The following is a 21,792-nucleotide window of genomic DNA, read 5'->3' as shown; positions in this document are numbered from 1 at the left end:
TTAGGAAGCGGCTGCTCTAGGCAATGCCTTGAGGAAGTCTGGCACTCAAAGCCTGGCATGTCCTCAATTCACCTTGGCTGTGCCTGGCCTTGGCAGAGCTACAGGTGCCAGGGAGAAGCTTTCAGGATCCGGGAGAGTGGGCCCAGCAGGCCGCAGACCAGATGGCAGTGCTGGACCTCCCAGGAGTCTGCCCTTTGTGCGTTTGCGGGATGGCTATGATAGGCAGGCAGACACTGGCTCTTCTCTGCATCCTCCCCACTGGGCCTGCCACTGACCATCCCTGCCCCACCACATCTCCAAGACAAGCAGTCAATCTACCCCTGCGCTTACAAGGCTCATCCAGACAGGGAGGATCTCAGACAGGATGACAATCAGTCCTCCCCTCAATGTCTACTCAGGTCAACTCCCTGAGGATGAAGCAAGCCAGACAATGGGGCAGAGGTTCCCAGAGAATGAAAGCAAGAGGGATCTCCTCTGAGGGGCAAAGGGAGAGGTACAATGGCTGTTCTGGAGTGGCAGCTTGGAAAGGTTCCTTGGGACTGCCCAGCATTGAGGATGACAGGTAGAAAATCCGCAGGAGAAATGAGAACAGCTTATATTTCTGTTTCCAGGTTAGGGTCTCCAGCTGCTGAGGATGTAGCAGAAAAGGCTGCCCCACCCCCCACACAAATAATTAAACAAATAAAAATAAAAATAACTACCTGGAGGGATGGTTTAGTGGTTATGAGCACTAGATGATCTTACAAAGAACTAGAATTTGATTCCCAGCAACCACACAGCACCTCACAACTGCCTGTACCTCTAGTCCCAGAGAATCCTGTCACACACACACACACACACGCACACACACACACACACACACACACACACAGAGGCATGCAAATAAAATAAATCCTAAATAATAATAATGTGATCAGTGAGTATTTATTACATTGAACCAGAGTGTAACTGTAGAGAGGGATGGGAAAGGACATTCTAGTGTATGTGGAAAGGGGACATGAGGCCACCAAGTCATTGCTTTGCATAGCGTGAAGTCAGTAAGCGATGGGACATCCGACTCAGAGGAGGCATCTGACAGAACACCTGCACGGGACAGGGACAGGGTGGGATGAGGCAAAGGTTTTCTCACAGACCCTAGATCACTGGTTTTCACAAGTACGTATACTGGGTTTTATTTCCTTGTTGGTTTGTTTTTCTAAGCAAGGTCTCACTATGTAGCCCTGACTAGCCTGGAACTCAGAGATGCCTCTGCTTCGTAAGTGCTGAGATTAATGGTGTGAGCCACCAGGCTTGGCCTAAATAAAGTTTAGTAAATGTATCTTGTGGGCCTGAAAGCAAATGTCTGTAATCTCAGCTGGAGACCAAACTATCAGGGTCACAGGTGTGATGGCTCCGTGGTAGAGCAGCTAGCCTTGCATGTGTGAAGCCCTAGTTTGGTCTCCAGCACTGCCAACATTAAATCCCACAGATCCAGAGAAGGCCTCTGGCTGCGGCTGCAGGCTGAGGGCTCTGTTGCTACCTCTGCTCTGTTCCACCACAGTGCCCGTTTCTCTTCTCCAAGGACTCCTGACCTAGATCCTACCACAGGGAGGGTCCAAAGCAAGCTGGGATCCTTAAAGCCCAGCCCTTCCCAGCTGTGGGGAGAGGAAACAGTTGCCTCTGTATATATGGAAATCTGTGGGCAGATTTATTTGCTGGGAAGTCTGGGTCACTTCCCCTGTGGGCACTAGACACCCTGGAGGGTCAGGAATGGGCTGCTTTATGGGGACTAAAGCCAGGGAGGAAAACCACTGCAGAGCTGATGTTAAAAGTGGCCTGGCCAGAGACAGGGCCACTACACTGACTAAAAGCAAGTGTTCTGCACCTAGGTAGGCCCATTGTCAGACAGACCTCGTTTGCACCTCTCCTGACTTGATCACTCTCGTGTGGTTAGTGCTAGAAGATTCTGCTTTTGTCTTTGAAAAAGAGACAACATGACCAAGCCGATGGGTTATTTCAAGGAGTCATAGGAAGGGCATAAGGAAGATGTAAGAATAAACTGCTCTAGGAGTGCTGGCTACTTAGGGCCTGCCACAGCTGCAACTTGCTGTCCCCTAGACGACAACCACGTTAAGCTTTTCCCTGACTAGTTGACAAATAAATGAGACTCAGACCATGGTTATTTTATTTGACTTTAATACTTACTGGGGGGTTATCCCTAATCTACACTTCTACCTGCTGGCCTGGCTACCTCTTCAGCACTATACCCCAGATACTTGCTGTTTCTCCTGGCCGCATTTCCACGGTCTGTCTCCCCTCATGGCTGCTTCCTCCTCACTTCTCGTTCTTCCTCCTTCTCCACCTGGTCTAATTTTTAATCCCAATCCCAGGTTTCTACCCTGCCTTGATCATTCAGTTCCTGGATAAAAGATATACAACCTTTATTATTTATAACAAGCCTTAAACAGTACAAGATCCGGGCAGATATTTACCCTCTGTGCTATTAGAATGCACTTTCTTATCGATAACCCCTAGTTATTACTTACTGTGTTTCAGCTGGGCCGCTCTGAACTCCAGTTGGCCAACCCTCAGGGCCACATTTTCATGACTCACCTCACCCACGGTGGTTTCTCCCTTCATCTTCTTCTCACCCTCATGGTTCTCCTCCAACCCCCCCAGGCTGGGTAACTCTAAAACCCATCTGTCTCTCTTCTGCCCAGCTCTTAGCTGTCAGCATTTAAATTTACCAATTTAGAAGTGACTTGGGGACAAGGTCACATAGTGTCACTTGGGTCTACGTGCAGACTCTCTCATCTCTGGGGCAACCAGGTCTCGGGGGCCCACAGTTAGCATCACAATACACAGCAAAGGGCCAAACCTCAACAAGGAAGCCATCAGACTTCTGTGGAAAAAACAGGAACAAAGGACAGCTTTAGATGGCAAAGCCTAACTGGCACTCTCCCAGCCAGGTCGCCAAAGCCAATGCCAATGATAAAAATGGTGCTTGCCCTAAGGTCCTCAGCCCCAAACCTACAGCCCTGGCATAGTGACTAGAAATATCTCAGGCAACTCTGAGAGACAGTCTGCCAAATAGCTAGGTGAAACTCTGTGACATAAGAAAGACATGAAGTTTAAAAATAAGGGAACCGGGAACCAGTGAGCTGACTCAGCACTTGCTCTCAAGCTTGAATTCAATGCTCAGGACCCAAGTGGTAAAAAGAGAGAACCAACTTCCACCAGTTGTCCTCTGACCTCTAAACTGTCTCAAAAAAACAAAACAAAACAAGGAACTGGCTCAGTGGTTAAGAGCACTGGCTGTTCTTACAGAGGACCCAGCACCACATGGCAGCTCACAACCATCTGTAACTCCAATTTCAGGGGATCCGATGCTCTTTTCTGGACTCCACTGGTATAAGACTTGCACATGGTACACATATGCCCATTCAAGCAAAATACTCGTATACACAAAATAAAAATAAAGTCGGGCAGTGTTGGCTCGCATCTTTAATCCCAGCATTCAGGGGGCAGAGGCAGGTGAACCTTTGAATTCGTAGTCATCCAGGGATACACAGAGAAGCCCTGTCTCAGAAAACAAAAATAAAAAACAATAAACGAACAAAAAATAAGCATTAAAATTAAACACACTAACTGCAATTACTCAAGTCCCACTTATAAGATGGTATACCAGGCTCTCTGCTCAGTACAGACACAGGATCCCGGCCTCACCACATTGCATATATCAACAATAAGGCAATGAGTTTCCTCTTGACTGACTGAAGCCATGGTGTGTGCAAGCTACAGGTACAGAGGGCTGCACACACACACACACACACACACACACACACACCACACACACACACACACACACCACACACACACACACACACACACACACCACACACACACACACACACACACCACACACACACACACACACACACACACACACACACACACACACGAATGTCTGAAAGAGCTCCAGCCCACAACTTGGCAACCACTTTCCCTTTCCAGGGCAAAGTGTAGGATGGGTGGGTCTCTCACCTGAGCTGTGTAGGCGAGTCTGCCTTTGACGTGTGGTTATTTTGAGATTTGCCTTCATTCTACTCTCCCCTGCACCCACTCCATCCTGACACACACTTGCCACCTGCCTGGCCTTTGCCTGTTTTCTGTATCCCTGGTTACTAGGGATAGAGAAGTCATTGCTCAGCTTCTAGCTTCTCATGCCTTTATTTTTGTTTGTTGGTTGTTTGGTTGGTTCCATTGGTTGGTTGGTTGGTTTTAGACACAGATTCTCACTATGTAAACCTGTGTTGGCTTTGAACTTGCTTCAATTCTCCTATGTCTGCCTCCAAAGTTTGATTAAATTTCTTAGTCTATATTTATTTTTTAATTTATTTATTTTTATTTTATGTGCATTGGTGTTTGTATGAGGGTGCCATATCTCATGGAACTGGAATTACAGACAGTTGTGAACTACCAGGTGGATGTTGGAATTAAACCCAGTCCCCTAGAAGAATAGATGGTGCTCTTAACCCCTGAGTCATCTCTCCAGCACGAGACTACATTTATTTATGAGGGGGCACCTTTGTACCACAGTGGGTGTGTGAAGGTCAAGGGACAACTTTCTGGAGTTGATTCTCTCCCTCTATCTTGTGAGTACCAAGGCTCAAATTCAGGTTGTCAGGCTTGGCAGCAAGTGCCTCTACCTGCTGGGCCATCTGGTCAACCCTAGTGTGAACCTTTGAATGCCTGCTTTCACCTACGGATTCCAAATCAGACTTTTCTATGCCCAAACAAGAAGAACACCTTGAGTACAAGCTGACTCTGTAGGAGCCTTTGATGGAAAATGAGAGGTAGTAGCCACAGAGGGCTCACTGCCAAAGATCTGAAACAGCCACCCGGGGGTGGAGAACTTAAGTGAGTGTGTGGAGAGGTTGGCCCCTTTCCCTATATCCAACTCTCAGGTGGCTTGGCATGCTCCCAAGCCAGAATCCCACAGACTCATCTCCTCGGGTCCTGCCTCCCCGGGAACACATTGGGCCTGAATGCTTCAGGAGAGGGTCTTAGATGGTTCTAATTTAATACTCACAGATTGGGAGGCTGGGTCTGAGCTCTTGAAACTCAGAAAGCTTGCAGGGTTCCCCCTCACCACCTTTGCACCCTGTGAAAGTTAAAGTGGTGTCAGATCCTCTAGAAAGAGAGTTATGGATGGGTGAGAGCCATCATGTTGGAACTGGGAACCAAACCCAGGTTCTCTGCAAAACCAACAAGTGCTTTCTCCTCCTGATGAGCCACCTCTCCAGCCCCAAGCTCTTTGGGAGGAGTGTTGCTAGTTTTTTTTTTTTTTTTAAGAAGAAGAGAAACAAGGAGATAAACTGGTTCAAGATCCATCAGAGGATTCCCCAAAAGCTAATAGAGCAATGGACAGATCAACTAAAACAGCCTAGAGCAGGCTAGTTAGGCGGAGAGCTGGCTCAGCAGGTAAAGTGCTTTCTGAGCAAACATGAAGATCTGCGTTTGGTCTCTCAGTCCTTGACTCCCACAGTAGAAGGAGAGAATAGATTACAAAAGTTGTCTTTGACCTCCATGTGTGTGCCTTGGCACACATACCTGTAATTTTACACATGCACACACGTGAATATTATAATAATAATAATAATAATAATAATAATAATAATAATAATAATAATAAGTAAAGCAAAACAAAAGTAAGGATAGAATAGGGACTATCAGTGAGACAGTCAGACATAGTGGTGCACACCTTTTATCCTTACACTAGGGAAACAGAGGTGGGCAGAGGTGGCTGGACCTCTGAATTCAAAGCCTGTATAGACCATGTAGTGCCAGGGCCATCCAGGGTCACTCAATGAGTCGCTCCCCTCTCAAAAAAGGGTGGGGCTGAAGTCCAAGTGTAAAAAGAAAGTAACCTGCATTAATTGGACAAGCTCTGGGATTTCCCCACCACTGAGCAGATCTGCAGGCTAATGAGCTGAGCTCCCTCATTAGATGCTAGGAAGTTACATTCTCATAACAATTTCTGTCTTTAAAAGAAAAAGGCTTGCAGCCTTTTGTTTTTTAATACAGCGGGGATGCACAGTCAGCATCCCCTCCTTATCTGTGGGGTTGACATGTGCAGATTTAAGTGACTGCAAATCAAAAATATTTAAAAACTGATCATCCAAACTGAGAATGTACAGACTCTTTTTCGTGAAAAGAGAACTTTGATTCTCAGTTGTCCTCTGATCTACACACACACACACACACACACACACACACACACACGAACATGCACCCTGGCATATATAGCCCCACCTATAATACATAGCTGCAAATAAATAAATATATTTTGAAATATTTTCCTGGTTAATTTTGTTTTATGTGTATGAGTGTTTGTCTGCATGTATGAATGTGCACCATGTGCATGCCTCGTGCCCAGGGATTCAGAAGATGGTGTAACCGGAGTTACAGATGATTGTGACCCATATATACATATACATATATATATATATATATATATATATATATATATATATATATGAAAACCCCTCCCAGGTACTGGGGAGGCAGAGGCATGTAGATCTCCGAGTTTGAGGCCAGTTTTGTCTAAGAGCAAGTTCTAAGACAGCCAAGGTTACACAGAGAAACCCTGTCTCTAAAAACCAAAATATTTATTAAATAAATATGTGTATATTTAATAAAATAAAAAGGGGGAGCAGTTGTAGAAGATGCCTACTGTTGACCCTCTGGCCTACACACATGCACACACGTTCTCCCATACATACACACTAATGAGTACAGTGAAAGCTGTTTATGTAGCATTCCACTGTATTTGTTGCTTGTAAGTCACCTAGACACGATTTAAGGAAGTACACTGAAGGGTATGTGTGAGTTATATGAAATACTCTCCCATTTTATACAAAGGGTGTGTGCATCTGAGAACTTTGGAAGAGACTGTGGAACCCATCCCCCACAAATTAGGAGGGGCAACTGCAACTGCCTATGTTCTATAGCATAAATATTTTTTAAAGATTTATTTTATTTATTATATATATAAGTACACCGTAGCTGTCTTCAGACACACCAGAAGAGGGCATCAGATCTCTTTACAGATGGTTGTGAGCCACCATGTGGTTGCTGGGAATTGAACTCATGACCTCTGGAAGAGCAGTCGGGTGCTCTTAACCACTGAGCCATCTCTCCAGCCCGCATAAATATTTTTTAATAAGGATGTAAGGTGTGTGCCACACACTTTTAACCCCAGATCTTTGGAGGAAGAGGCAGGCAGAGCTCTGTGAGTTTGAAGCTGTCCTGGTCTACATAGTGAGTACCAGACCAGCCAGGACTAAATAGAAAGACCCTGTCTCAAAAAAAAAAAAAAAAAAAAAAAAAAAAAAACTACTCTTGCTCTCTTGCCCCTCTGTCCCTTCTCTCCCCCTCCCCCTTTCTCTCCCCGTTCCCCTCCCCCCTTCTCTCCATGTGCTCAGAGCTGGCCTCTTCTCTTCTTCTCTACTCTCCCTTGTCTCGTCCTTTCATTAAACCTCTCCACATGGGAAAAACAAATCTTATAATGAGGAGCTAGGAGAGATGCTCAGAAGTTAAGAGCACTGGCTGTTCTTCCAGAGGAACTGATTTAATTTCAAGCATGCACCTAGGAGCTCACAACCATCTACAATTCCAGTTCCAAGGGATCCAACACTGTCTCCTGGCCTCCTCAGACACCAGGCATGCAAGTGGTGCAGACTCTCAGACAAAAGCACCCATGCATATAAAATAAGATTTAAATTTAAATTTAAATTATAGAAATTAATGAATTTCCCTGTCATCAAAAAAGGAACCTGGGGCTGAAGAACTGGCCATCATGATACAGCTGCACATCTGGGATAACACAAGATCCCATTCATAGGAGGGAAGTCTGTCGTAAGCCAGCCATGGGACAATAGAGAAACAATATGTGAGATCAAGAAGCACCTTAGCAAAGTTCCAGGAATATCCATCAGGCCTACTGGAACAGCACCATTCAGACAGACAGCAGAGTCCCAGGAGAGTATGCAAACTTTCTATGTAGTGAAGGAAAACGGCGACCAACCCTGTCATCCTTCCATGGTCTTCCGGGCTATGACAGGTAAGGTCCCGACAGACTGAGTTGAACACAGTGCTATCCAAGTTGAAGAACCTAAAGCAGCCCAAGCGTGGAGCTCATGCCTACCATCTCAGCACTTGGGAGGCTGAGGTTGGAGCCTCAAGAGTTCAAAGCCAGCCTAGATTACAGAGTAAGCTCATGTCTCCTCCAAAACAGCAGACAGTGAAGTAAAGAACCCGAGGTGAGGAGGCAGAGTGGGAGCAACTTTCAGGGACAAGGTCAGTGTTGTGCCAACTCTATCCCGACATGACAGTACAGGAAAGACCCAGCTCGGGGCGCTCTGTGTCTATGGATTCAACTCGCTGTTGAATGAAAACATGAGGAGGAGGGGTGGCTGGGGAGATGGCTCGGTGGATAAAGCACTCACTACACAAGGATGAGGACTAGAATTCAGATGCACAGAAAACACACAAAACCCAGGCATCCTGCCTATAATCCCAGGGCTCAGGAGGCAGGCTCTCTGGAGCAAGCTGGCTGGCTGGGGATAGCCAAACTGGTGAGCTCCAGGCTTGGAGAGAGATCCTGTGTCAGTAAATCAGGTGGAAAGTGAGGAAGATACCTGATAGCATCCTCCAGCCTCCATACACAATGACACATACATGTCTACACACATGTGAACATGCATATGTATAAACACACACACGGGGGGAATACTAGGGGGAAATTACATCTGTACTGCACCGTCAGACTTTCTTGTCATTATTCTCTAATAACTATAGGATAATGTCCATTTACACACACACACACACACACACACACACACACACAAAATAGCTGTAGACGGGAGGAAGCATATGGGGTAATGCAAATACTGAGGCATTTTATATAAAAAGCATCCATCTATCTTTGTTTGCCAAAGTTTGTTAGTAGTGCTCCTGGAATTATGCCTGGAAGAGGGTCTTTAGGTACAATGAGGTCAGAAGGGTGGGGCCACCATGTGAGTTTCAGACTAACTTGAGTTACTTAGGAAGACTCAAAACCAAAGGAAGTTAGGGCATGGTGGCATACTCCCCCAATCCCAGCACTCAGGAGGCAGAGGCAGAGGCAGATGAGTCTCTGTGAGTTCAAGGCCAGCCTCATCTACATGGGAAATTCCAGGTCATGTAGAGCTATACACTGAGAAACTATCTCAAAGCAAAACGAACAAGCAAAAGAGAGAAGGGAGGGAGAAAGGGAAAGCTGGCGCCCTCAAAAGAGAAAGAGATACCAGAGAGGCCAAAAGGCCATATGAGGTCACTGTAAGGAAGCCTTCGGTACCAGAAATCACATTGATCTTAGTCTTTCTGGCTCTAGTACTACAGGGGAGGGAAGGTGTCGGGGCAGGGGGGAGGAAACAATTTCTGTTGTTTATGCCTCCCAGTGCAGGGCAATCACTCCAGTAGCCCCAGATTAGCACAGATTAGGGACGAAGCGCTCAAAAGGAGTTCAAAAGAAGCCATATATGGAGAGATGGGGAGTGGGAGAATGGGAGAATGGGGGGGGTAGTTAGGGTGGAGGTAGGGGTAGGGGTGGCTCTGGCAGGGAGGCAGGGGCAGGTGGATCTCTGTGAGTTTGAGGCCAGCATGGTCTACAAATCAAGTTCCAGGACAACCAGGGCCGTTCAAAGAAACCCTGTCTTGTGTGGAGGAAGGAGTTCAGAAGAGAGGCAAGGCAAGCACCATAATGTACAGAACCCAGGGCAAAAAGGAAGGAAGGAAGGAAGGAAGGAAGGAAGGAAGGAAGGAAGGAGGAAGGAAGGAAGGAAGATAGGAAATGCTGGAAGCCTGTGTTCAAAATCACAACTGAGAAAGCTGGAAGTGGGCTGGGGTAACTCATGCCTTTAATCCCAGTACTTGGGAGGCAGAGGCAGGCTGATCTTTGTGAGTTTGGAGCCAGTCCATGTTTATGAACATGGGTTGCACACACAGAAGACAGACTCTGAAAGCAGCTTTTGGGTTGAAGCACTGAGCTGGACCTAGCAGTCAGATGAGCATGTGTGGAATGCTGGAGTCCTCATGTGATCAGCTGTGCGTGCATGGAGTGCAAGATGAGCAAATACACAACCAGTTCAAACAGTGAGCAGAACTGATAAGAGTGTAAATAGTGTTTCAAGAGGCATAGAGTAAGCCAGGCACAAGCAGGTGTCAGAGATGCCTTTATTTTCTCAATCTCTCTCTCTCTCTCTCTCTCTCTCTCTCTCTCTCTCTCTCTCTCTCTCTCTCTCTCTCTCTCTCTCTCTCTCTCTCAGAAAAGGTCTTACTCTAGCCCTGGCTGTCCTAGAACTCTAAGAGCTCTGCCTGTCTCTGCTTCTGGAATGCTGAGATTAAAATTATAGCCACCATGCCCATCACCCTTTAGAAAGTATTTCCTTCTAGCAATATCACTTAGGCTTCTGCTTGGTGGCCATGTTCATACCACATGACCCTGCTTTTTTAGGATCCTCTGGTCACATGCACCAAGACCAATCACCTGACCTAGAAGAGCCAATCAGCAGCTCCTCCTCTTCTTCTTCTTCCTCTTCTACCTCCTCTTCCTCTTTTTTTGTTTTTTTTCTAGGCAGGGTTTCTCTGTGTAGTCCTGGAACTCCCTCTCTAGACCAGGCTGGTCTCGAACTCACAGAGATCCACCTGTCTCTGCCTCTCAAGTGTTGGGATTAAAGGCAACTTACTAGCAACCATGGACTAGCACAGAGCCTTCTCTTGATACTAACTAACATAGACTGACTTCTAGATGTTACCTGAATGAACTGTGTTTGGGCATTTTATTTCATCCTTTTTTTTAATTTAAATTTTAATTTTATTGTTTTATGTGCACTGATATTCTGCCTGCCTGTGTGTCTGATTACCATATTATACAGTGACTGAAGAGGAGTAAGAAATATCAGATATGAATTTTTTCCTTTCAAATGCTATAAAACTTGTGTAGAGGACAAATCTTTGGCCCTCTTCTTCCTGGTGAGAATTTTTATACAAATATTTGAATCTCTCCACCTAGTAAAGTTTACACAGCTGTATTCCAGGAATTTGATGGCCTGGAGCAGTGACCCCTTTATTCTTAGAGCAATGACCCCTTGACTTTCCCTCAGTTCCTGTGCCATTCTTTTCAGACTAGCCAATTAAATTAAGACCGAGAGATCTGACCTCACCGAACCTACTATATAAATTAGAACGAAAACCAAACGTACTTCCTGTCTTTGTGAGTACACTTTTCCCAGGCGGCCTCATGATCAAGTGTAAAATTTGCCTTGTCCAGGCACTTTGTTGGAATGGTGCTCTCTTTCTTTGTGACCCCAAACTTACTTCTAATAAAACCCAGAAGACGTCAGATCCCCTGGAAATGGAGTTAGAGATGGTTGTGAGACTCATGCCCGGGTCCTCTGGAAGAGCGGTCAGTGCTCTTCACCTCTGTGCCATCTCTCCAGCTCTGTCTGGGCATTTTCGTCTCAGAGTGGGCTGCGGATAGACAAGGAGAAACCAAATGGTGCTTAGGCTCATGACCGTCTTTGATCTCAGGCCCTGTTCTTCATGGCTATCTTGTGTTTTTTACTTTTGTTTTTACTTTGATAAACTACTCTGCGGGTTCAGTTAGCTTGAAAGGGAGTTCTGGGACTTGTCAGGGTTAGGGATGGCTTTGCATCAGAGGAAGTTCCAGGTAGCCAGTCAGACATCAGCAGGCTTTGAAGGTCCTTAATCATAATAACATAACCCCTCACAATCAATAGCTTGTAAACCAGGACCTGAGAGTACAGGGCTTTGATTACTGGTGAAAGACTGAAATCTGACTCTTGCCTCTAGCAGGTGGATATGTGACTTTCTTTTTTTTTTTTTTTAAAGATCTATTTATTTATTATCTTTAAGTATACTGTAGCTGTCTTCAGACACACCAGAAGAGGGCATCAGATCTCATTACAGATGGTTGTGAGTCACCATGTGGTTGCTGGGAATTGAACTCAGGACCATCTGGAAGAGCAGTCAGTGCTCTTAACCACTGAGCCATCTCTCCAGCCCCGATATGTGACTTTCTAACTATCCAAAGAATCATAAGATTATTATTTAGCGGGAGGATTTCTGGTATTAAAAAAAAAAAAAAGCAAAGACAGACCACTGGCTCCTCCACATATTGAATTAACTCAAATGTCAATTATCTGATCAGGAAAACTCTCCTCAAGTGTGCTGTCTGTCCCAAAACTTTAAAAAAATTATTTTTTTATGAATGGTGGTGGGATATATTTTTAATGCCAGCACTGAGGAGGCAGAGGTAGACAGAACTCTGTGAATTCGAGACCTGCCTGGTCTACATAGTAAGTTTCAGGACAGCCAGGGCTACTCGGAGAAACTGTCTCCAAAAACCAGAACAACAACAACAACAACGAAAGCGTTTCAAAGGTTCTCTGGGATGGTTAATCTTGGTGGTCAGCAAGAGGGAGCTTCAGATAAACGATTGCTTCCATCAGATCTGTTGGAAGGCTAGAGAGACGGTCCAGCAGTTAAGAATGAGCTCAGCTGTCCTTCCAGAGGCGGACATAGTGCTGGAGAAGCCAAGAGCTCTACATCTTGATCCAAAGGCAATAGGAGACTGGATTCCGCACTGGGCAGAGCTTGATCATAGGAGACCTCAAAGCCCGCCCCTACAATGGCACGATTCCTCCAACTGGGCCGTGCCTCCTAATAGTGTCACTCCCTATGAGCCAAGCATTCAAAGGAATCTATGGGATCACCCCATTCAATCCACCACAGATCCCTCCCTCAATGATACATGTGACTTGGAAGTACAAGCCAAATAAACCCTTTGTTCCCCAAGTTGCTTTTGGTTGTGGTGTTTGTCATGACGGAAAGAGCAAACCTGGATACTACCAAACATGTAGGCCCATAGAGTGGTCTTTCTGGATTCTCTACTCTCCACCCTCCACAACGGCCCCTTCGATCACGGCCCGGTCCCACTCTTGAGAACACCTCATGCTATCCTGTAGAAGCTCTGCCTGGCTTCTGCACCATGTTCTGTGTCTCATATGAATTCATTCCACAGGGATAGCACGGACTGGGTCCCTGAGGGGAGGCCAAAGCAGAGTTCCAGGAAGCAAACGAGCTGAATTAAAGGAGGAACGAGGAACAGCGGATACGCTACGGTTATACAGCGTCTACACTGCCGAGTGGCGTTGAGAGAGGCAGGATGGAGCCAAGACCTGGGTTGATGAACAGGCAGATGTGGACCAGTAGGTAGGAGACAGAAGGGAACCCAGCAGGATGCCAAGACACACTGCACTGTGGTCCCAAAGAAGCCACCCCCAAGACAAACCAGAGCCCTCTGCTATCAGGTTCTGCGGGACCTGCACCCTCAGAGGGTCACAGTTAGGTGGGTCTCTCAGCCCAGAGCTCCTTTCAAACTCCTCCGGGGTTTCTATTTTTACACCGAGTTCTCAGTTCCTGAGTGGGAGGCGGTAATAAGAGAGTGGGAGAGGGAGAAGGAAGACTGCATCTCTCTGAAAAGGCTAGGTTTGGATGGAGGTTTTCTCCCCCTCGATCCTCATCGAGAGGATCCAGAAGAACGGCACCCATTGCACTTTTCAAAAACGTTTCTTTAGTCGGGGACGGGGGAGGTTGGTACACATCTGCCAGGTAAACGTGTGGAAGTCAGACGGCAGCATTTGGGAGTCAGGCCTCTTTTCACCGTGTGGATCCCAGGGACCAAAGCCAGGGCATCAGGCTTGGCAGCAAGCACCCTGAGCCATCTTGGAGGTCCCTGTTGCACTTTTTCCTCCTTTTAGTTCCTTTCCTAGTCTGTCATTTGCTTGTTGTTACTTATTATTACTATGATTATTGGTTCGAGTCCCACCTCTGCCATCTGTCGCCGCTTGCTCTTACCCATACTTTCTAGTCTTTCTGTGCTCCTGCTTCTAATGGGTAAATCGGGGCTGTTCAAGGAAACCTTGTCATGAGGATGTTGGGAGGATTAAATGAGTCAGAACTGTGCCTGGCACATAAGGACTTTATGTGTGTGGGCATGTGGAGTGTGTGTGTGTGTGTGTGTGTGTGTGTGTGTGTGTGTGAGAGAGAGAGAGAGAGAGAGAGAGAGAGAGAGAGAGAGAGAGAGAGCAGAAGGCCCAGGCCCAGGCTGGCCTTGAACTCACTGAAATTTGCCTGCCTCTGCCTCCTAAATGCTAGGGTTAAAGGCCTGCACCATTGTGCCTGCTCTGGTTTTTAAAGACTGGCCAAACTGCTGCTATGTGATGGCCTAAAGCACCTAGGGATGATTAAGACATGACATCATTTCTTCAAATATCCAGCATGCAGTAGGAGTAGCTTGGAGTGAATATTCCAGGATGGACCATCTGCGTGACTGTGTTAGCGGAAGGCACAAGCTCTACCTTGGAACGACTGTGGGAGACCTCGCAGGACGGAGTTTTGGAGGGATTTTTGCTCTTGGTTTTGTTTTTGTTTGTTCGTTGTCTTTTCTTTTCTTTTTTTTTTTTCTTTTCTTTTTTTTCGGAGCTGGGGACCGAACCCAGGGCCTTGCGCTTCCTAGGCAAGCGCTCTACCACTGAGCTAAATCCCCAACCCTTCGTTGTCTTTTCAAGACAGGTTTCCTCCAGACTGTCCTGACTGTGCTGGTGGATGTCACTCTAGAGCTGCCTGCCTCTGTCACCATGCCCAGCTGCAACACGACGGGGTTTTGAGGGACCGAGAAAAATGTGAGACCTTTGGGGAAAAGTAGGAAATGTCAAGCAAACGGAACTACATGGAGCGGTGAGCGGAGTGTGGAGACAGGGAAGGGTTCAGGGTGTGTAGGGACGAGTGGGCGAGTGGGCGGGGCGCTCTGGCTGAGGCTGCAAGCATATGGCCTGAGGGTGGTGATGCTGAGTGAGAGCGTGAGTGACAGGTGAGAAGCCATAGAGCCATTTCCCCGGGAGATCCTGATTTACCCAGATATTTAGAGAAAGTGTTTCATTATCATCCAGGCTAGAAAAAGAAATGACGGAAGCCTGGGAATTACCGTCAGGAGGAACCTTCCATGCATAATTTGCATATGTACACATGCATGTATGTGTTTGTATATGTGCAGGTACATGCATGTGCACCTGTGTGTATAGGCACAGGAGGGGTAAGCCTTCCACTTTTTTTAAAAAAAGATTTATTTATTTGGGGTTTTGTTATTGGTTTTTTGTTTTGTTTTGTTTTGTTTGTTTTTGTTTTGAGACCAGTTTTCTCTATTTAGCCCTGGCTGTCCTGGAACTTACTCTGCAGACCAAGCTGGCCTTGAACTCCCGGAGATCTGCATGCCTCTGCCTTCCAAGGGCTGGGACTAACAGCCTTGCTGAACTTAGTTTTTATTTTTAAATTATGTATAAATGTGTGTGTGAGAGAGAGAATATACATGTAAGGGTGGGTGCTTGTGGAAGCCACAAGAGGTGATTGTGAGCTGGATTTAAACTGTGAGCCACCCAACAAAGTGGGTGCTGGGAACCCAAAGCAGGACACGTTCTTAACCCTTAACCACCAGGCTATCTCTCCAGCCTCCCATTCTGGTTTTTTTTTTTTTTTTTTTTTTTTTTTTAGCAGTTTCTCTTTGGCCCGAAGTCACCAGAGTAGACTCATCTGACTGGCCAGCTAGCCTCAAGGGTCCGCCTGTCTCTACACCCCAACACCCTTCCCCACCTCCCCCACTCCCGGTGCTAGCATTACACGTAGACATCACCACACTCAGCTTTTCTATGTGTGTTTTAGGGATCTAACTCAAGTTGCACACTTGCATGGCAAGCACTTTACCTATACTAAGCTATCTCCCCATCCCCCTTTCCTTCCTCCACCATGGAAACACCTAAGCTGAGTCTAATCCACTCCCTCCTCTTGGGGATATACCAACATAACTTTTGAAGTGATCATCTAGCCCAAGTCCAGGTTCCGGTTCTGAAGTGCAGAACAGGCTGGGACACGGAGACAGACAGTGTACAGACAGTCGGCTTCAGGATGGAGCTGGAGGTGGACAGTACCTCAGCCTTATCAGCCTTAAAGTCTCCTGAGCTCACACCCTTCTCTCTCGCCTGGCCTCTTCTGGCTCTATGCTAACTGACTGCCCAGACACCCTGCAGGTGACACCTGTCACAATTTTAAGGAAATTTCCTAAATGTCACCACTTTCACCTGCTTTCTGTTGCTTGCTGTAAATTTAAGGCTATATTGGGAATGGAAGAGGTCACTATCGGAAGCCAGCCAGGATGGTGTGCTCCTCAGTGCCAGGATTAGGGTTATACACTTTCCTGGAAACAGCTCTGCACTGAGCATTTTGATAATTACATAAAGCGATGAGGCTTACACAGAGGCAAATACTATACAAGTTTCACTATTGTTTGTTTTGTTTTGTTTTGAGACAGGATTGAGGTATCATCCAATCTGGCCACAAACTCCCAACGCAGCTGAGGGTGACCTTGAACCCCTGATCTTCCTGTCTCCACCTCCTACAAGCTGGCACTACAAGGGTATGCCACCACACCCTACTCCTAGGTTCCATTATTATTGTTTCAAAGGAAATTTGGAGAGAAGGTAGCAGTGCCTCCTTGCCGTCCAGTAAGTGGCACTGTCATCTGAGCATTCGATTCACCTCTTGCCCACGAGTGGTCCAATGGCTTCCTTTTCTTTCTGTAGATGAAGGAAGGCATAGAGTCGGGGCAGGAAACCCACTTGCCTGGTGTGTAAATTCAAGTTCATCTGCCTGATCTGAGATGTAAGCTTGGAAATTACAGCACTGGGCCATCGAGGGTTATTCAGTAAACAAGGGGCTCCAAGAGCTAAGACAGGATCTGGGAGATGGCCAGGTGTGTACTGGAGACCACGATCCATACCGGTTCCCAGTGCTTGGTATCCTGGGTTTGGCCAAGCCCATACAACAGCTCCCTGGGTCTGACAGGGCCTCCTCACCTCTGCTGCCTCTGCTCTTCATAGAACTGCTTACACTGGGAAGCTCGACCCTCCATATATCTGGCTTACAACCTGGACTCTATTTTTCTCATTATTACATCTTGTTTTTTTAGTGTGTGTTTGTGTTTATGCTGGGGTGGGCGGTGCATGCCAAGTATGTGGAGGTCAGGAGACAAGTTGAGAAGTCTGTGCTGTTCTTCCACAATGTGGGCCTTGGGATGAAGCACAAAGGATCAGGTGTCATCATTGCCCAAGCCCACGACCTGGACTCTTAAGTACCTTGGGACGGTCTCGAACTGAGGAAGTTCCAAGAGTCCAGAGAGTTTCTGGCCAGAGGAGGTTCACCTCCCTAAGGTCACTGTCATCTGAGCATTTGCAGGAGGCTTATACACAGCTCAGAACCCCAGAAGAATATGGACCCTCAAGGCAGAGTGTCCTCTGAGAGCAGCCTCCATGCCTGGCCATGGGAGATGTGCTCCTATGCTCTGGGGGAGAGCTTCATCCTGAGTGTGACTTGTGTGCAATTCCCAGTGCCCCAGGCCTCCATTGCCCCCTCCATACTACTACCCATCCCTTCTCATGGTCCACTCTGGGGCCCAAGATCCACTCCTCTAGCATTTTTTTCGCTTAGCATTCGCTGTGAAACCTATTCTATGCTCCGTGTCGTTACACTGGCAGCATCTGGCCCATGCACTATAGGGACGACATCAAAATCAGCCCACGAGTAGAACTAAGCATAGGGACTCTAGCCAGGAGGGGAAGACGTGTCTGAAATCCCAATACTGAGAAAGTTAGGCAAAAGGACCAGGAGTTCAAGGACAGCCCCAGCTACTGGAGACCTAGTCTCAAGAAAAAACAGAACAAACAAACAAAACCCTCAAAAACGGGGTTGGGGATTTAGCTCAGTGGTAGAGCGCTTGCCTAGCAAGCGCAAGGCCCTGGGTTCGGGCCCCAGCTCCGAAAAAAAGAAAAAAAGAAAAAAAAACCCTCAAAAACAAGCAAAGGAAAAAAAAGAGCCGAGTGTGGTAGAACATGTCTTTAATCCTACACTTGGGAGGCAAAGGCAGGCAGGTCTCTGTGAGGCCAGCCTGGTCTATATGACTCTGTTTAAAAACAAAACAAAACAGGACAGGGCAGAGGACTCAGTGAGAACAGGAGACACTGTGCAGAGAGGGGACTAGCATGCAAGATTCTTGAGGCAGAAAATGACTTGGCAGGTGTCAAGAACATCAGAAAGCATGGGAAGTAGGAGCTTGGTAGGTGAGAGGGATGGCAGCATGATGGGTGAGAAAGGCCAGCAGGCAGTCCTCCCCAGGACTGTGGACCACAAGAGGAATCTGACTTCTATTTCAAGTGCAGCCCTGTGGCTACACTAGGCTGTTGTTTATATCAGAGCATATCATACCTGCATGGCACCATTCGGTTTCACATGCCCTGAGATACAAGCTAGGAGCAGCACCCCCAAACCCTCTGTCTCAGTCCGTCAATGTGTAAAAGAGACGTGAGTCCGTGCTGAGAAGTAGTGACACATGCCTATAATCCTAGGAGGCGGAAGCAAGAGGATCGTGAGTTCAAGCCCAGCCTCAGCTGGGACCCTGTCTTAATAAAAAGAAGGTGAGGGCCAGTGATACGGTTCAGTAGGTAAAGGTGCTTGCTGCCAAACCTGATGACCTGAGCCTGAACCTTAGAACTTACAGTAGAAAGAGGGAACTGACTCCCACAAGTCATTCTCTGGCCTCCACATGCATGCTGTAACACTCAAACACATAGATAGACACACACGGGAAATTAACATGCAATTTGTATTTATTTATTACTTCTAAATGTTTGTTCTTATTTTTAAGTTATATGTAAGCCAGGTGTGGTGGTACATGCCTTTAGTCCCAGCACTTAGGGGGTAGAAACACAAGGACCTGTGAGTCTGAAGACAGTTTGGTCTACATAGTGAGTTCCAGACCATCTAGGGCTACATAGTAAGAACACACACACACACACACACATCGGGCACAAACATATACAGGTTAGGGGCAAAAAAGGTTTCTTTCAAGACAGAGTTTCTCTGTGCAACCCTGGCTGTCCTAGAACTCACTCTGGAGACCAGGATGGCTTCAAAATCAGAGATCCACCTGCATCTCCGCCGGGTGCTGGGATTAAAGACTTTCGCCACCACGACCTAGCTACATTAAATAATTTTAAAAATTGAAAAAGAGGGGTTGGGGATTTAGCTCAGTGGTAGAGCCCTTGCCTAGGAAGCACAAGGCCCTGGGTTTGGTCCCCAGCTCCGAAAAAAAGAAAAAGGAAAAAAAATTGAAAAAGAAAATGGGTTCAGTCTTAGCAAAGCTACAAGCAGCCTTGAAGGTTAGTTAAATGGGAAATGGCACCAAATGTCCATGGCCCAGTCCCTACCTCCAAGACAAACTAATGCCATTTCTTCTCTTTTTCAGGTCCAGAAAGTGATGGTGCCCCCTATACGTGAGGGTGAAGTTGCAGCCTCCCTTTGGTCTTCTGAACCAAGCTTGTCTATCTGCTCTCCACACTACTCTCAGACAACCCAGCCTTTTTGTGTTGGCTCTCCGTGAGATTCTCAACTTCTCCCCCAGACTCCAGATCCCTCCGGAGGTCTAGTCAGTCGCCTTCCCAGCCCCGCTGTTCTGGTTACTGAGTCCAGAACAGGTGCCCCCCCCCTGCCCCTTCCCGCAGGGCACAACACCCAGCCCCTCTTAATACCCGACTTGTCTTCCTGCCAGACTGCGCAGGCAGGGAGGGGACCTGTCCCTTGTTCCCGGAAGATGGAAGATCGCCCACGCCTGGCACTGTGCTGTGAGCCTGGGTGAGGGCGTCATAAATATCTCCTGAATGATTCATTCATTCCTTGGAAGAAAAAGTATGACCCTTAAGAGGTTAAAAAAGAAAGTCAGGTGTGGTGGCGCATGCCTTTAATCCCAGCAACTGGGAGACAGGCTGGTTTATCTCTGTGAGTTCGAGCAAGGCCAGGGCTGATTTTCACGACAGCCAGGGCTATAAAATGAGATTCATTCTCTCTCTCTCTCTCTCTCTCTCTCTCTCTCTCTCTCTCTCTCTCTCTCTCTCTCTCTCTTTTTAAAGACACAAGGACCCAAGTTTTAGCTCTTGATATTCACCCTGGGCCTTATCTTAAAAAAAGAAAAAAATGGAGTGGCCAGCGATGAGGTCACTGAAGAGTTTACCAGAGATGATGTCGGTAAGTGACCTGGACTGATATAGCCTACAATCACAACTCAATCATAGAAGGAAGTATCAGTCATCCAGAGAAGGGAATACTGCTGGCTGTGTTACTCGCTAGTCTGATTTTTTTTTTTTTTTTTTTTTGGCTCTCTTGAGTCCGTTTTACAGATAAAGAAACTAAGGCCTAGAAGGGGAACAACATAAATGGGGCGGGGTGCGTCCCTGGTCAGTATACGGCTCCCTACCCCACATGTTCACAAGCCTACGATCCCTGGGTTAGACCCCCCCCATCCCACCCGGCGGCCTCTCCCCCTTCCCCCCAAATGGGCCCTCCGGTGCTTGGGGATCTCGGACCAAGATCTTCGCAGCGCTGCTCCACTCCTCTGAGTAGAGAGAGCGCTCAGGGTTGTCACTTTAAATTCAAGAAGGAGCAGGCGAGCGGGCGGGCGAGCGCGAGGGAGCGCGCGGCGGGCTCCTGGGAGCGTGCCCGGACTGCGGCGCTGCTCCGTTCGACCGCCGGGCCCCGCGGAGCCCCCGATCCGTGAGGCGCGGCTCCAGCGCGAGACGAGCGCCCCGCTACACTGCAGGGGTGGCGTAGCAGCAGGCGGCTGGGCTCCTGAGCGAGCCAACTGAGGGAGGCCGGCGTGGGAGCAGAGGTAGAACCGGGAGTCGGACCTGCGTCCCCTCCGCGGAACCCGGGGTGAGTAGGCACCCCGGCCCACCCACAGAGCGCGGCAGGCACAAGCGCCCTGGGCATGGGGACCGATGCACTCAGTCCCTCTCCTTGCGCCCGAAACCCGGGGCCCCTCACACTCCGTGCGTCTGCACCCCCGCGCTGCTCTGGCACACCAACGCGGGGCACAGAGCACGCCCGGCGCCCTTCCCGGGCCCAGCCACTCCGCGCACTGCGCATCGCCCGGCGCCAGCTCGCCCGGCCCCCATGTGCACACACGCGGTTCACCCGGCTGTTTACACACCTCTCCTGAGCCCGCACACCGCACACACCCCTCACCTTCACACTCAGCACCTTGGTTGTCCTAACGGCCCCTGACCTGGCCTTAACATCCCGTTGGGGGTCCCAGGTCAGTACTCGCCCTAACTTCCAGTCCCCAGATATGCCGTGGGGTGTGAGGATCTGCATAGTAGGGGGGCACGTCGCATCTGTTCTCTAGGAGGCCTGTGGAAAGAACCTAAGGGTTCCTTGAGCTTCACTTGAAGCTGTATATAGACAGGAGATGAGCATGGGATCAGTAAATGGCACTGTAGGTGAAGGAGTCCTGACCCTTTCTCTTTGGTGGACATGGTGCTGCTAAGGGACTCCATAGAGAAGAACCCGGGAAGCTTGCACCTGAGCTGCCTAGCCGGGGTGCTGAGTTTGAAGAACCTCAACAGGGGTCCTTATTAGAAACAGGGAAAGGGGGGTTGGGGATTTAGCTCAGTGGTAGAGTGCTTGCCTAGCAAGCGCAAGGCCCTGGGTTCGGTCCCCAGCTCCGGAAAAAAAAAAAAAAAAAAAAAGAAACAGGGAAAGGAAATCTGAGGTTCTGCAAGGGAAGAAGACCCACCTAGGTGTTAACAC

At 47.9% G+C, this 21,792-nt stretch overlaps 1 protein-coding gene across 2 annotated transcripts in view; it reads left to right on the top strand.

Moving 5' to 3' along the window:
• The first annotated feature begins 20,693 nt into the window (after positions 1–20,693).
• Positions 20,694–21,792, top strand: part of Syt12 (synaptotagmin 12) — a 30,337-nt gene continuing 29,238 nt past the window's right edge. The window contains exon 1 of one of the 2 annotated variants that reach the window (XM_087609987.1): positions 20,694–20,916. The gene's annotated coding sequence lies outside the window, so the exon portion shown is untranslated. 2 annotated transcript variants of the gene reach the window in all.

This window comes from Rattus norvegicus, chromosome 1 (assembly GCF_021556685.1).
Source record: "Rattus norvegicus strain SHRSP/BbbUtx chromosome 1, alternate assembly SHRSP_T2T, whole genome shotgun sequence".
Lineage (NCBI taxonomy): Eukaryota > Metazoa > Chordata > Mammalia > Rodentia > Muridae > Rattus > Rattus norvegicus.
The sequence above is the reverse complement of the archived record's forward strand: the minus strand, read 5'-3'. Positions and strand labels throughout refer to the sequence as shown.